Source organism: Benincasa hispida, chromosome 8 (genome assembly GCF_009727055.1).
Source record: "Benincasa hispida cultivar B227 chromosome 8, ASM972705v1, whole genome shotgun sequence".
In the NCBI taxonomy this organism is placed as follows: domain Eukaryota; kingdom Viridiplantae; phylum Streptophyta; class Magnoliopsida; order Cucurbitales; family Cucurbitaceae; genus Benincasa; species Benincasa hispida.
The window spans coordinates 10,123,522-10,136,989 of NC_052356.1; the positions used below are offsets into that span (position 1 = coordinate 10,123,522).

At 35.1% G+C, this 13,468-nt stretch overlaps 1 pseudogene; it reads left to right on the plus strand.

The window, feature by feature from the left end:
* Positions 1–7,702: 7,702 nt before the first annotated feature.
* Positions 7,703–9,232, plus strand: LOC120082829 (annotated as a pseudogene).
* The last annotated feature ends 4,236 nt before the right edge of the window (positions 9,233–13,468 follow it).

Genomic DNA, 13,468 nt, shown 5'->3' on the forward strand with positions numbered 1-13,468 from the left:
TTGCTAAAAGATATATTGATTTGTTTAATTAGATCCACAATAAAAAAAAGTTTTAATTAATATTAATAAACCCTATTCATTCTCGTATGCCGGTTGCCATACTAAACTACAACCATGTACTAGACTGTAAGGCCATTTCAAATGATAATTTCACGCATGTTTTTTAAAAAACAAAAACCATTTTTGAAAATGATTTTTTTTTTTTTTTTTTGTTTTCTTAACATTTTAAAAAACTTTTTCAAATTTGTTTTTAAAAAAAAAAACAGAAAAGCATACCAGACGTCTTATTTCATTAAAATAAAAATTAAAAAACTAAAACTAATTAATTATGAAACGTCCCCTAAATTAAACTAATAAAATAAACCAGTATTAACTTATCCAAATTTATAAATATAAAAACTAAATGGTGTAAATACTATTTTGATCCACATACTTTTGGTTTTTGTTCATTTTATTCTCTATATTTTCAAAATGTTCATTTTAATTTATATACTTTCGACTATAATTCATTTTGGTCTCTGTACCTTTAAAATATTCATTTTGATTCTTGTACCTTAAAAAGTGACCTTTTGGTCCCTTTATTTTTTAAGGATTAAAATGATCATTTTTTTAAAAAAAATTCAAGGAGCAAAATGAACCAAAGTTGAAAATACAAGAACTAAGAATATTATGAAAGTATAAGGACCAAAATGAACTAAATTATGTAGTATGTAAAACAAACTAAATTAAATTCACGCTTTAAAAAATAATGAACTAACACATTAAGACCTCGTTTGGTAATCATTTTATTTTTTTTTTCCTATTTTGAAAATTAAGGCTATTTACTCACAATTTCTTACAATGATTTACATATTTCTAGAGTACAGTGATTGAATTCTTAGTCAAATTCTAAGGAAAAAAAAAATTAAAAGTTACTTTTTTTTTTTAGTTTTAAAATTTTGACTTAGTTTTTAAACCATTGTTAAAAAGTAGATAACAAAAGAAAAAATTTGGAGGTAAGAATAATATCTATAGGCTTAGCTTAAAAAAAAAAAAATTATAAAAAAGAACCTAAATTATTCTAATCAAACAAACAACTACACCTAACCTATCCAACCCTACAAAGAAGACAACAAACTTTTTCAAAAAATAATGAAGTAACACATTAAATCAAACTAATCAAACGAACAACTAAATTTAACTTATTCAAACTTATAATTATAAAATCTAAAACAAACTTTTTTTAGGGTAACTAAAACAAACTTACATTTATATAATAATAAACATTTATGATAAATAAAGCATTAATTTTGATCTCAAACCATATCAGCTAATGGCAGTCTCTTTAAACATAAAACACTTCTAAATCTTCAATTTATTATAAAACTACACTTTCTCTCTCTTTTTATCAACTTAGAATCCTATCCCATGATATGCTTGGTTGTGAAACAAATAAGAAAGAAACTGTTGGAAACGACAGGACTCTCAAAATGATGAATTTTAAATTGTCAAAGTATAGCGGTCAAGCGAAGAGCAAAACCTGCAAAACAGAAACTCGTTATAGGCTGAGTCGCGGAGCTCACTCTCTTTAAGACGTTTCGCGGTTCTGCCTAAGTATGTAAGCAGGTCTGAAAATTGCCACATCATCCCCAGGATAAAACAGCCAAATGAAAATCGATCGAAAATGCACCGTTACCGATCGGAACGTACACCCTTTCTAAATTCACTGCTCAGAAAGTTGTGGGGAATTAAGAAAATGAATTATGTGTGTTACAAACTGCTAAAGTCCTCGCCTTTTATAGGCCTTTAGCATCGAACGGTATGGAGCAAAATGTGCGCGGACGTTACGGTAGGGAGCGAAACATGCGCATAATAATAATAATAATAAAATAATATTTTTTATTAAAAATAATCATCACACATACACCTTGCCTCGTACGCCCGATCGACCGGACGGCGGCACACATGTGGGATGTCCACCGAACTTACATTGGTCTTTCTCCTCACTCCTCCAAAATATGGGTACCCCTTGGGGCCCAAACCCAAAACACAAGGTTGGAGTACATAAAAGAGACTTCCAACACCAAATTTTCTAATTTGCGATTCTCCAACCAAAAAAGTTAGTTCTCTCTTTGTTTTCAAAGTTAAATTTTCACCCAACAATCCCCCATTTGGAAATTTAAACAAAAGGAAAAGAGAGAAAAGATTTTCATCCAGCAGTTTCAATCTATACAACACTGTGCATAAGCAAAGGTGTCTTACGACTTGAACCTTTACATAGTGTAAATGATTTAGAATATACTAGAGTATCCCTTGGTTTTAAACTCTATCTCTAACAGCATCTCACACAGAGTGTCATTAGGGTGTAGTACGAAAGCCCATGCTTTTAAGGCCTAGCACGTGAATCCCGGTTTAGTGAATGCTCTAGAGAGTTTGCCTAAAAACTCCATAGGAAGCGACCCTACTTCCACATTCACACAGGTGAGTTTATCAAGGGTACTCTTGTAGCTGGGTACCCCACTTGTCATCAAGTATAGATCTCATTAAGAACTGAGTTCAACATTTCTTATGCTTCAGGATATCATGCTCATACTTTAAGTCATAGGAATGGAACTCTGTGTATGGTTTAGCATGATTCACTACATATCACTTGTGATCAGTTATTACCCGTTGAACATGTTTCTTGGGATCTCCAGTCTACAGGTTGGGTTTTCCTCACTGTGATTCATTTTTCGATAGGCACGAGTCTCATCCTTTCTAAGGTTCTGAAAACCTTTTCTCTGGCCAGTCCTTTCATTAAAGGATCTGCCAAATTTTCATCAGTCTGTATGTGATCCACTCTGACTGCACCAGTAGTGAGAAACTCTCAATAGTACTGTGCTTACGACTTATTTGACGTCTATTTTCATTGTAATACGATTCTGAACTTTTGCGATTGCTGCAGTACTATCGCAATGGATCAATATGGCTGGTATCGGTTTTTTCCATAGGGGAATCTCTGATAGTAGACTTCTAAGCTAACTTGCTTCTTCACTAGCTGTCGCTAGTGCTATCATTTCTGACTCCATCGTAGATTGGGCTAAAATTGTTTGTTTATTAGACTTCCAAGAGATAGCTCCACCAGTTATATTAAAGATATAGCCACTTGTAGCCTTTGAATCATCCGAAAGAAAGTTCCAATCACCATCGTTGAACCCTTCCAGGACAGAGGGAAACTTTTGATAATGTAATCCTAGGTTTTGGGTTTTCTTTAAATATCTCATGACCCTTTCTATAGCATTCCAATGCTCTTTACTAGGTCTGCTTGTAAACCTGCAAAGTAGTCCTACAGCATAAGCTATGTCAGGCCTAGTGCAGTCAGCAACGTATCTAAGATTGCCTATGATGCTCGTATACTCAGATTGATTAACATTGTTACTAGTCTTCTTGAACAACTTGACATTAGGGTTATAAGAAGTACAGGCTGGTTTACACTCAAAGTAATTATATTTTTTTAGAATCTTTTCTATATAGTGAGATTGATCTAAAGAAATTCCCTTTTCAGACCTATTTACTTTTATGCTTAAGATTACACTAGCTTCTCCTAAGTCATTCATGTCGAAGTTCACACTCAATATTGATTTTACATCATTTATGACGTGCAAGTTCGACCCAAAGATCAATAAATCATCTACATATAGACACAAGATAGTGCAGAGGTTATTATCAAACTTATGGTAGATGCATTTGTCACTTTCATTGACCTTGAAACCTTTAGATAGGATAAGGTTGTCAAATTTTTCATGCCGTTGCTTAGGAGCTTGTTTTAATCCATAGAGAAATTTGTCTAATTTACACACCTTATTTTCTTGACCATAGACAACAAAACCCTCAGGTTGTTCCACGTAAATCTTTTCTTCAAGTTCATCGTTTAGGAAAGTGGTTTTTACATCCATTTGATGTACTACGAGGTTATAAAAGGCAGCGAGAGAGAACAGGACACGGATAGAGGTAATTCTAGTGACAAGGAAGAAGGTGTAAAAGAAATCTACGTTTTCTCTCTGTCTAAAGCCCTTCGCTACTAACCTGGCTTTAAATTTGTTGATAGTCCCATAAGGTCTAAGTTTCCTCCTTAAGATCCATTTGCACCTTATTGCCTTACATCCTGAGAGTAGATCTACTAAGTGCCAAGTTCTATTTGACTCAAGTGAGTCCATCTCATCATTTATGGCTTCTTGCCATAGGTTGGCATCTACTGAGGATAGGGCAACTCTTAGATCTTTAGGATCTTCTTCTACATTATAGGTCAGGAAGTCATTTCCGAAATCTTTGACGGTTCTAGCTCTTTTGCTTCTTCTAAGTTTTGGGTTAGTTTCCTCTCTAGGGTTAGGGTTTCTAACTAGGGTTATACCACTTGAACTAGAGCCCCACTATTCCTTGATTTAAAAGGAAACCTATCTTCAAAGAAGTCGGCATCATTTGATCAATGATCACTTGGTTCATTAGATCATAGAACCTGTAGGCTTTACTATTTAAGGCATAACCTATAAAGACATACTCGTAAGTTCTACTAGCCAACTTTCTCCTTTTTAGGTCAGGAATCCTTACAAAGGCTAGACAACCCCATGTTCTAAAGTAGGACAAGTTTGGTTTCTTATTCTTGAGAATTTCATAAGGTGAAGTTTTATTTTTAGATTTCGAGATTCTATTTAGAACATAACATACGGTAAGGATGATTTCACCCCACAAATAAGACATGACTCCTGAACTAAGTAAAATAGCAACTACTAGTTCAGCTAAAGTTCTATTTTTCCTTTCGGCTTTTCCGTTCATTTCAGAAGAATAAGATGCGGTCTTTTCGTGTATTATTCCATGTGAGTTAAAGAATTCATTAAAACTGTCCGAGTCGTACTCGGTTCTCCTATCACTATAAAGTCTTTTAACTTTTCTATTAAATTGATTCTCTATCTCAGAAACAAAAAGTTTGAAGACATCAAAAACATCACTTTTGTTTTTCAGCAGGTATACAAAAGTAAAATCAGAGCAGTCGTCAATAAAAGTAATGAACTACCTTTTACTGTTCCTAGTCAATATGCCATCAAATTCACAGACATCAGAATGAATCAAATCTAGAGGCTCAGAATTCCTAAGTACAGATTTATGCAGAGTTTTAATAATTTTAGCCTGATTAAAATACTCGCATTTATCAAAATCATTCATGGATAACTTCAGTATCATTTCCAACCTAATCATGTTACTAATTAAATTCTTATTCACATGGCAGAATCTAGCATGCCAAATATTCATAGAGCACAATATATACACAGAAGATTTCATTTTATTAAGGTCTAGATTTAATTTGAACATTCCCTCAGTTGCATACCATTTCCCTACAAATACATTATTTTTGGTAAGGGTATATGTGTCTGCCTTTATAGTTTGAGTAAACCCGACTTTGTTGAGGAGATACCCCGAAACCGAATTCTTTCATATCTCCGGAGTGTACATAATGTCCTTCAACGTGAGGGTCTTCCCAGAGGTAAATTTCAGTTCCACCTTGCTGGTTTCAGCAACCTTCGTGGAGTGGTGATCTCCCAACAGAATATTTTTATCCTTAGTTTCAGTATAAGTTTTAAATAGACTAAGGTCGTGANTTATCCTTAGTTTCAGTATAAGTTTTAAATAGACTAAGGTCGTGAGAGACATGGTGTGTCGCGCCAGTGTCTATCCACCACCCTTCACAACCACCGATCACATTTACTTCTGTGATCATGGTGACTAACGATTCTTCTGTCAGGTTCGCCTGACCAGCAGGACGACGCCTGTTCCTACAGTTCTTAGTCATGTACCCAGGTTTATTACAATTAAAGTAGAGGAACTGTACCGTTTCTCCTGAAGGGGGCTTCTATTTTTTTTATTGGTTCTGGTTGCTAGAGCCATGGTTATGACCTTTCCTCTTTGTCTCCTTAGGTTTTTGGTCAGGTTTTACCACGGTAGAGGCGGGTTTCCTAGGTACTGCGTTCACCTCCTCCCTCTAGTCCTGCTTCCGGGCTTCCTCCTTGATCCTTAGCTGAGTTATAAGACTCTCCAAGGAGAACTCCTTGGTCTTATACCTCAAAGTGTTCTTAAAGTTCTTCCATAAGGGGGACAGTTATCAATAATAACAACAACTTGGAATTGTTCGTCTAGAGGCATACCCTTAGTAATTATCTCGTGGGCTATCTTCTGGAGTTCATGGGATTGGGCCTCCACGGATTTTTCATCCGTCATCTGGAACTTGAAATAACTGCTAACCGCATATTTCTTCGATCCGGCCTCCTCCGTGTCATACTTCTTTTATAGGGCATCCTAGACCTCCTTCGTTGTCTTCATTGTACTGTAGCATCATACAAATCATCAATCAAACCATTTAAAATGAAATTCTTACATAGAAAGTCTTTCTCCTCCCAGTCAGCAGCTTCTTTTATCTGTTGTTCAGTTGGTTCTTCTAAAGGGATGATCGGCTTAGCGCTGGTACAAGCTTCGAAAACTTTCTTGACGGCGACGAAGAACAATATCTTTTGCTTCCATCACTTGAAGTTCGCTCCTTCGAACCAGAATGGACAGTTGAGGTCAGATATCTCATTGTTGCTACTAAGGGCCATTGATGATGTCGAAACGTCTTAAAATTGTTGGAAACAGCAGGGCCCTCAGAACGACGAACTTTAAACCATCAAGGCACAACGGTCAAGCGAAGAGCAAAACTTGCAAAACAAAAACTCGTTATAGGCTGAGTCGCGGAGCTCGCTCTCTTTAAGATGTTTTGCGGCTCTGCCCAAGTGTGCAAGCAGGTCTGAAAATTGCCATGTCGTCTCTAGGATAAAACAAATGAAAACCGATCAGAAATGCACCGTTATCGATCAGCTAAGATGGAGGGGGAGAGAAAAATGAATCTAAACTCACTGCTCGGAAAGCTAAGATGGAGGGAGAGAGGAAAATGAAGTGGGAAATTAAGAAAATGAATTCTATGTGTTACGAACTGTAGGGAGCGAAACGTGCACGATTCATCACTGTCGCCACGACTGACCAGGCGGCTGGCGGCATGCGTGTGGGATGTCCACTAAACCCACATTGGTCTATCTCTTCACTCCCTCCAAAATATGAGTAAAACATGGGTACCCCTTGGGGCCCAAACCAAAAACACAAGGTTGGAGTACATAAAGAAGACTTCCAACACCAAATTTTCTAATGTGGGATTCTCCAACCAAAAAAGTTGGTTCTCTCTTTGTTTTGAAAGTTAAATTTTCACCTAACAGAAACTTGGTGCAACCATTATATAGCCTAGATAGTGGTAGTTTTTTTTTACTATGTACAAAAAAAAAAGTTATGTAAGATACTGCACCTAATTATAACAAATAAATATTTTGTAGCTAGGCTTCATTGATGGTCCACGATAAGTAGATGTTGTAAAGTATCAAGAATGTGTTTGGTTCAACTCTTCAAGTATTTAATTTTGAAAATGAGTCGTTTTAAAAAATTGAAGTGTTTAGTAATAATCCAAAATAGCTTCTAAAACATTTTTAAAGTTTATTTTAAGTGGTTTTTATTAAAAAATTTAAATAAAAATGACTTTTTGAAAAATACTTTTTCTCTAGTCAATCCAAATAATCCCTAAATATTATATTAAAAGGGAGATAGGCTTTTGAGTCTAATACTATTTATAAATAATCAACCACTTGAATGCATACATAAAAAGAATTAAAGAATGAAATACTTTTGGAGCTGCTATTATGGTTTCATATCTCTTTCTTCTTCTTTTTGCATTAGCAACATTGGAATGTAGGGGTAATATGGGAGATTTTTTTCACTTTATTTATCTTTGAAAAAGTTTTACTCAAATAACTTAGATTTTTAATTTGTTTATAAATAATATTTTGTAACAGTCAGCTGGTATAACCTTATAAATACCACTGATTTCGAATTCAAAAGAGAGAGAGTTATCATTATTTCTTAATTTTTCTGCAAACAAAAATTCTGTAAGCAATCTTCATTAAGTAAAAAGATTTAAGATCTTTCTGTGGACGTAGGAAATATTACCGAACCACGTAAATACTGTGTCTCTTTTCTTCTTCCCTTATCTTTCTTGTTTAATTGAGTATTTCCTTACTGCAAATTGCATGCCAATCGTTTATATTACAAATCATATTGAGTAATCAAGTTATAAAGTCAATCGTGCATCGATTCATCGCTATCAAGTAGGTCCGAGTACATTGTTTTTACCATCGAGTTGCACCGAGTATCATTCAAGAACCGTCGAGTACGATCGAATATTAACTTTATTGTCATCGAGTTGTATCGAGGATTTAATAGAGACAAGTCAGACGAGAAGGGAATTCTGATCGAGGATCGAGTAGCAAGAAATCGAGCGTCGAGTTTCAAGTATCGAGTATTTGACAGAATTGGTTTGAGCCATTACTTCATCTCTTCAATGGTGATCTTGAGTATTTGGGACTTGTGAAGAGTATTCAGTCCAACAATCTTCATTCCAACAATAATGACTCAAATTAAACCCTCATTCACACTCCATTTTCTTTCTCTTACTCTTATGTTCTAAATTTCTCCATTCGAAACCTTAGATTCTCCGAACCCGAAATTCCCAAGCTAGTAGCTATCATCACACCATCACATGCTTCCCAAGTCTAAGCTGCGGTCATTTGCTGCAAAAGCCATGGCCTCCAAATCCGAACTCGCAGTGGTGGCCATGACTTCAAAGGTCGTTTCTTACGTCACAGACGTCCCATTCGTGTTGATCGATTTGATAAACCTCGATTTAACTGCCATCGAAATGGAGGACGAAAGTGCATGGGTTCAATTTGAGGCGACTTTGGGCGAACTCTACCATAGAATCGGCATAAAAACCCTTGGATTTCCGGCAGTTTTGCTTTGACGATTGGAGTTGGGGGTACTTAAGCGGCGGTGGGTTTGGGATGATGGTAAGAAAATATGGTCTTGTTGTAGATAATGTGGTGGATGCTTATGTTGTTGCTGTAGAAAATATGGTCAGAAAAGCACCATTAAATCTTACCGGCTTTGAATTCAAGCGGAGGTGGAATAATTATTGAGGCTTCATTATTTTCCTTATTTCTTGGAAAAGCAGACGAGCTTCTTTCTCTTATGCACAATACTTTCCTAGAGCTGGGGCTTAAAAATGAAGATTGTCTAAAAATTAGTTGGGTTGAATCAATGGCCTTTATCGGATGTGGGTTCGTTTCTTCGAATAATGTAAAATTATTGCTCGATAGAACTCTATTAACAACAAAAAAACATAAAATTAAATCAGATTATGCAACTAAACCCATCTAAAAAATTGCCCTCAAAGGTATGTGGGAAAGGTTCAAAATTGAAGAACTAGAAATAGTGCAGCTCATGTTGATCCCTTTTGGAGGTAAAATAAATGAGGTTTATGAAACAAAAACTCCTATCGTATATCGAGCCAGATATACAATACAAATTGGCTACTACGTTACATGACGCTGACTTGAGACACTTGGAATGGACTTGAGTGCTCCACAATTACATGACTCCTTTCGTGTTGAAACCGCCGAGAGCTATGTATATTAATTACAGAGACCTTGACATTGGAACGAACAATGAGGACGGGATCCCGACTAGCTATGAGGAAGCAACTGTTTGGGGGCATCCTGAAGGGATCCTAAATTGAAGGGAACCGTGGGCGAAGAAAGATCGTCCCAAATCCCATTTTTCATTGAATGTAAATTTTACATTAAGTTCAAGAACAAGATATGCAATTACATAAATTATAACATGCTATATAATTAGGTTTTAGAAACCTTACCTTTGAAAGACTTTTCTTCAAAAACCCTCGAATAGTACTTGAAGACTTTATTCAAGAAAACCCCGGTCAAAACGAGAACACAACCATAATGGTTTCCTCGGTATTCTCAAGTAGAGAACCCAGGAGTGGTGGACTCTGACTATTTTGGAAAGAGGAAAATTTTAGTAGAGAAGAGGAAGTATTGAAATTTGTTCACCAACAAATCCAGTAACTCACAGATCAATTCTGTCTTTTTCCTCACTCTCAATTCGATGATCAAAAGCAAGAAAATAAAGCTTTTTTTTAGAATGCCAAATATAACAACTACCCACTTACATGAGTAGAGAGAAAAAAGAGGGAAAGGAGTTGTAACTCCCTCATTTTATTTAAAATAAAAAAATGATATTTATATAAATATAAATATGATAAATAACTTATCATATGTATATTAATTTATTATTTATATATCAAAATATAACATATAACCTATAATTTTAATATTGTATTACAATATAATCTATAGTTTCTTTTTCTTATCTTATATGACATTTAATATAAATCACATTTATATTAAATTTAACAACTATGAATCAAATTCATATTAATAATATTGAATTTTATTCAAATATTTATATCCTCTCAATTAATCTATAATGTATCAAATACATTATAATAATTATATCACATATAATTAAAATAACTTAATTATATAAATATAATTAAATCATCTATTAATTTGTACAATTAAATAATCCAAAAACCGATTCTCATTTAATCTTATTGAGCTACCAAGGAGACCTCATTGGACCTGTAGCTTGAAGCTCCAACGGTACATGAATAATTAATCGAACTCTTTAATTAAATTATTCACCATCCGTTAACTGTCGGGCACTCTACTAAAGACCGACATTAGCACTCTTTCGCACTACAGATATATTTCTGTGTCCATTGGATATAAACCAATCAACAATACAATGACCCTTCACAAATTACTCGTAAGTACAGCTAGGCAAAAATTACCGTTTTGCCTCTGTAGTTACGTCGAACTCCTTAAGTACCATTGATCCCTCTAATGAACAATAGATCATAGTCCAACTATGATTAAACCCTTCTCAGGCCAGGAGAGGGTGTGGCGTCACATTGTTCAAGCCTCGGAATCAGCCCTTAAGGAGTAATTTATCTACTTACCCCGACCTCGAGGAAGAAACGAATTCATTCTTGTGTAGTTGTGTTCCTAGCTCCCAATCAGACGAATCCTTAAAATGGTAGTCTGGCCACTTTCACCTATACAAATCAAAGAATCACTCTCATAGGCAGGAGTTCATAACTCACTCAGGATTCAGGTCATGTTACCAATGGTCATCCTGGTGAAATGTAAGTCTCTATTATGAACAGTGCTATATAATGAGACTAAACATTTCGTAATCCGGTCTTATATAAACTCCTTTGTATAGAATATCCCCACTCACATTTCTATACATAGCACTTTACAACAATTGTAACACCTACAAAACGGGCCATACTCGTAGTATCACCAAGACAAGGTACCTAACCTTATTCATCTACTACAGACCATTTAGGTTATCACTTAAACATGATCCACCCGTATGTCTCTACATACATGTTTAAGTTACTAGATAACTTTGGGTGTTAGTTTATTGGTTTATGGTTAATGCAAATAAAATATCATATATTTTATTAGATAAACAATAAGTTTGAATAAAATATCATATATTTTATTAAATAAACAAAGAGTTTGTTTAATACATTTACAAACTATAGGACCCTACGAGATTTAGGGCATCAACCCCAACGCATCCATATTCTGGGAATAATTTGAAAGGTTAGTGGAAATGAAAACGATGGTGGATCCATTTAACTTCTTTCGACATTAACAAAGCATACCGCGGGCAAAAGTGATGAATCAAACTAATCTCAATGGCTACTTTTTCATCACTTTACAACAGTCTTTAAAGAAATCTTGTATCAAAATCTACATGCTATATAAGTAGTTCTACATTTAAAATTTCATTATTCATTTAGTTAGTAACAAATTTGTAACATGTGAGAGAGTCTTATCTTTTGTAAGCCTTCAATAAATTCTTCTTCCCTTCCCATGGATGTAGGTCATCTTTAGGCTGAACCACATATATCATTTGTTCAGCTTCTTCTTCTTCTATTTCATTATCTGCATGTTGACAAACATAAAAAATTACACACAAATCGCCATTGATAATCAAAAGAAAGTTAAAGAGAGTTGAGAGAGTTTCAGACTAATGTTTAGAGAGAGAAGTATTTATCAGAAATTAAATTCTTCTCTGTTTTCTCACCTACTCAGATAAAGGAAGAAGAAAGTGCTTCACGTGTGCCTTCATTAAGCCCATCTACGTGGTCATTTCGTTGTCTTTCAATTCACTTACATTCTTTTCTTTTTGGATTAGAACACTTCATTTGTTTTGAGCTTGAAATTAAATATCCAACCCGACCAATTGGTATCAGAGCAATTAGACTATCAAGAAAGCATTTCTTGGAAGATTAAGATTCAAGAATCAGTGTTCAAATGGTAGTGGTAATGTTTGAAGTGGAGAAATTCGATGGAAATGGTGATTTTGGCTTGTGGAAAGCCAAAATTAAAGCTATTCTTAGCCAATAGAAGGCTCACAAGGCTCTTTTGAACCCATCCACACTTCCAAATATAGTCATAGATCAAGAGAAGGAAGATTAGGAGTTGGTAGCCTATGGTACCTTAGTTCTGAATCTTAGTGACAATGTTTTAAGGCAAGTCCTTGGTCAAGAGACAACCTACAAGATTTGGACTAAGTTGGAAGAGTTATGTGCTACAAAGGATCTTCCAAATAAAATGTACTTAAGGGAGAAATTTTTTACATACAAGATCGACTCTACAAGATCTCTTTCAGACAACCTTGATGAATTTAAGAAGATTGTGTCTGAATTTAAGAATATTGGGGAGAAATTAGGAGATGATAATGAGGCCTATGTGCTTCTAAAATCTTTACCTAACTCCTACAAGGAAGTGCAAAATGTCTTGAAGTATGAAAGGGATTCTATAACAACAAATGCCATAATCACAGCCTTAAGAACCAGAGAACTTGAGTTTCAGACAATGAAGAAGGAAGAACCAAATGGTGAAGGGCTGTTTATGAAAGGGAATTTTAAACCTAATCTAATTAAAGGAGGAAACCAACAACATGCTGAAGAGAATAAGCCTAAACAGAAAATCAAGTGTAAATACTACAAAAAGAAAGGCCACCTGATCAAGGAATGTTTCCTAAAAAGGAAGAATCAAGAAAAAGAGAAAGAAGCTAAAGGCAAGTAGCCTGAAGGCTCAGTTGTAGAAGGCTTCTTTATCTACTTTGATGCATTAGCCTCAACACAAGACAAGGCCAATCATGTGAACCCCCTTGGGAAACATGATTGGGTCTTGAACTCCGGATGCACCTACCACATGACTCTAATGAGGCCTTGGTTTAACACCTACAAGAAAATTGATGGAGAAATGGTCTACATGGGCAACAACCAAGCTTGTAAGATTGAAGGGGTTGGATCAGTGTCATTAAAATTCAAAGATGGGACTGTGAAACTCTTCAGAAATGTCAGACATGTACCACTTCTTAAGAGAAATTTAATCTCTTTGGGAGTACTTGATGCAGTTGGTGTGAGTACAGAGGAAAGGGA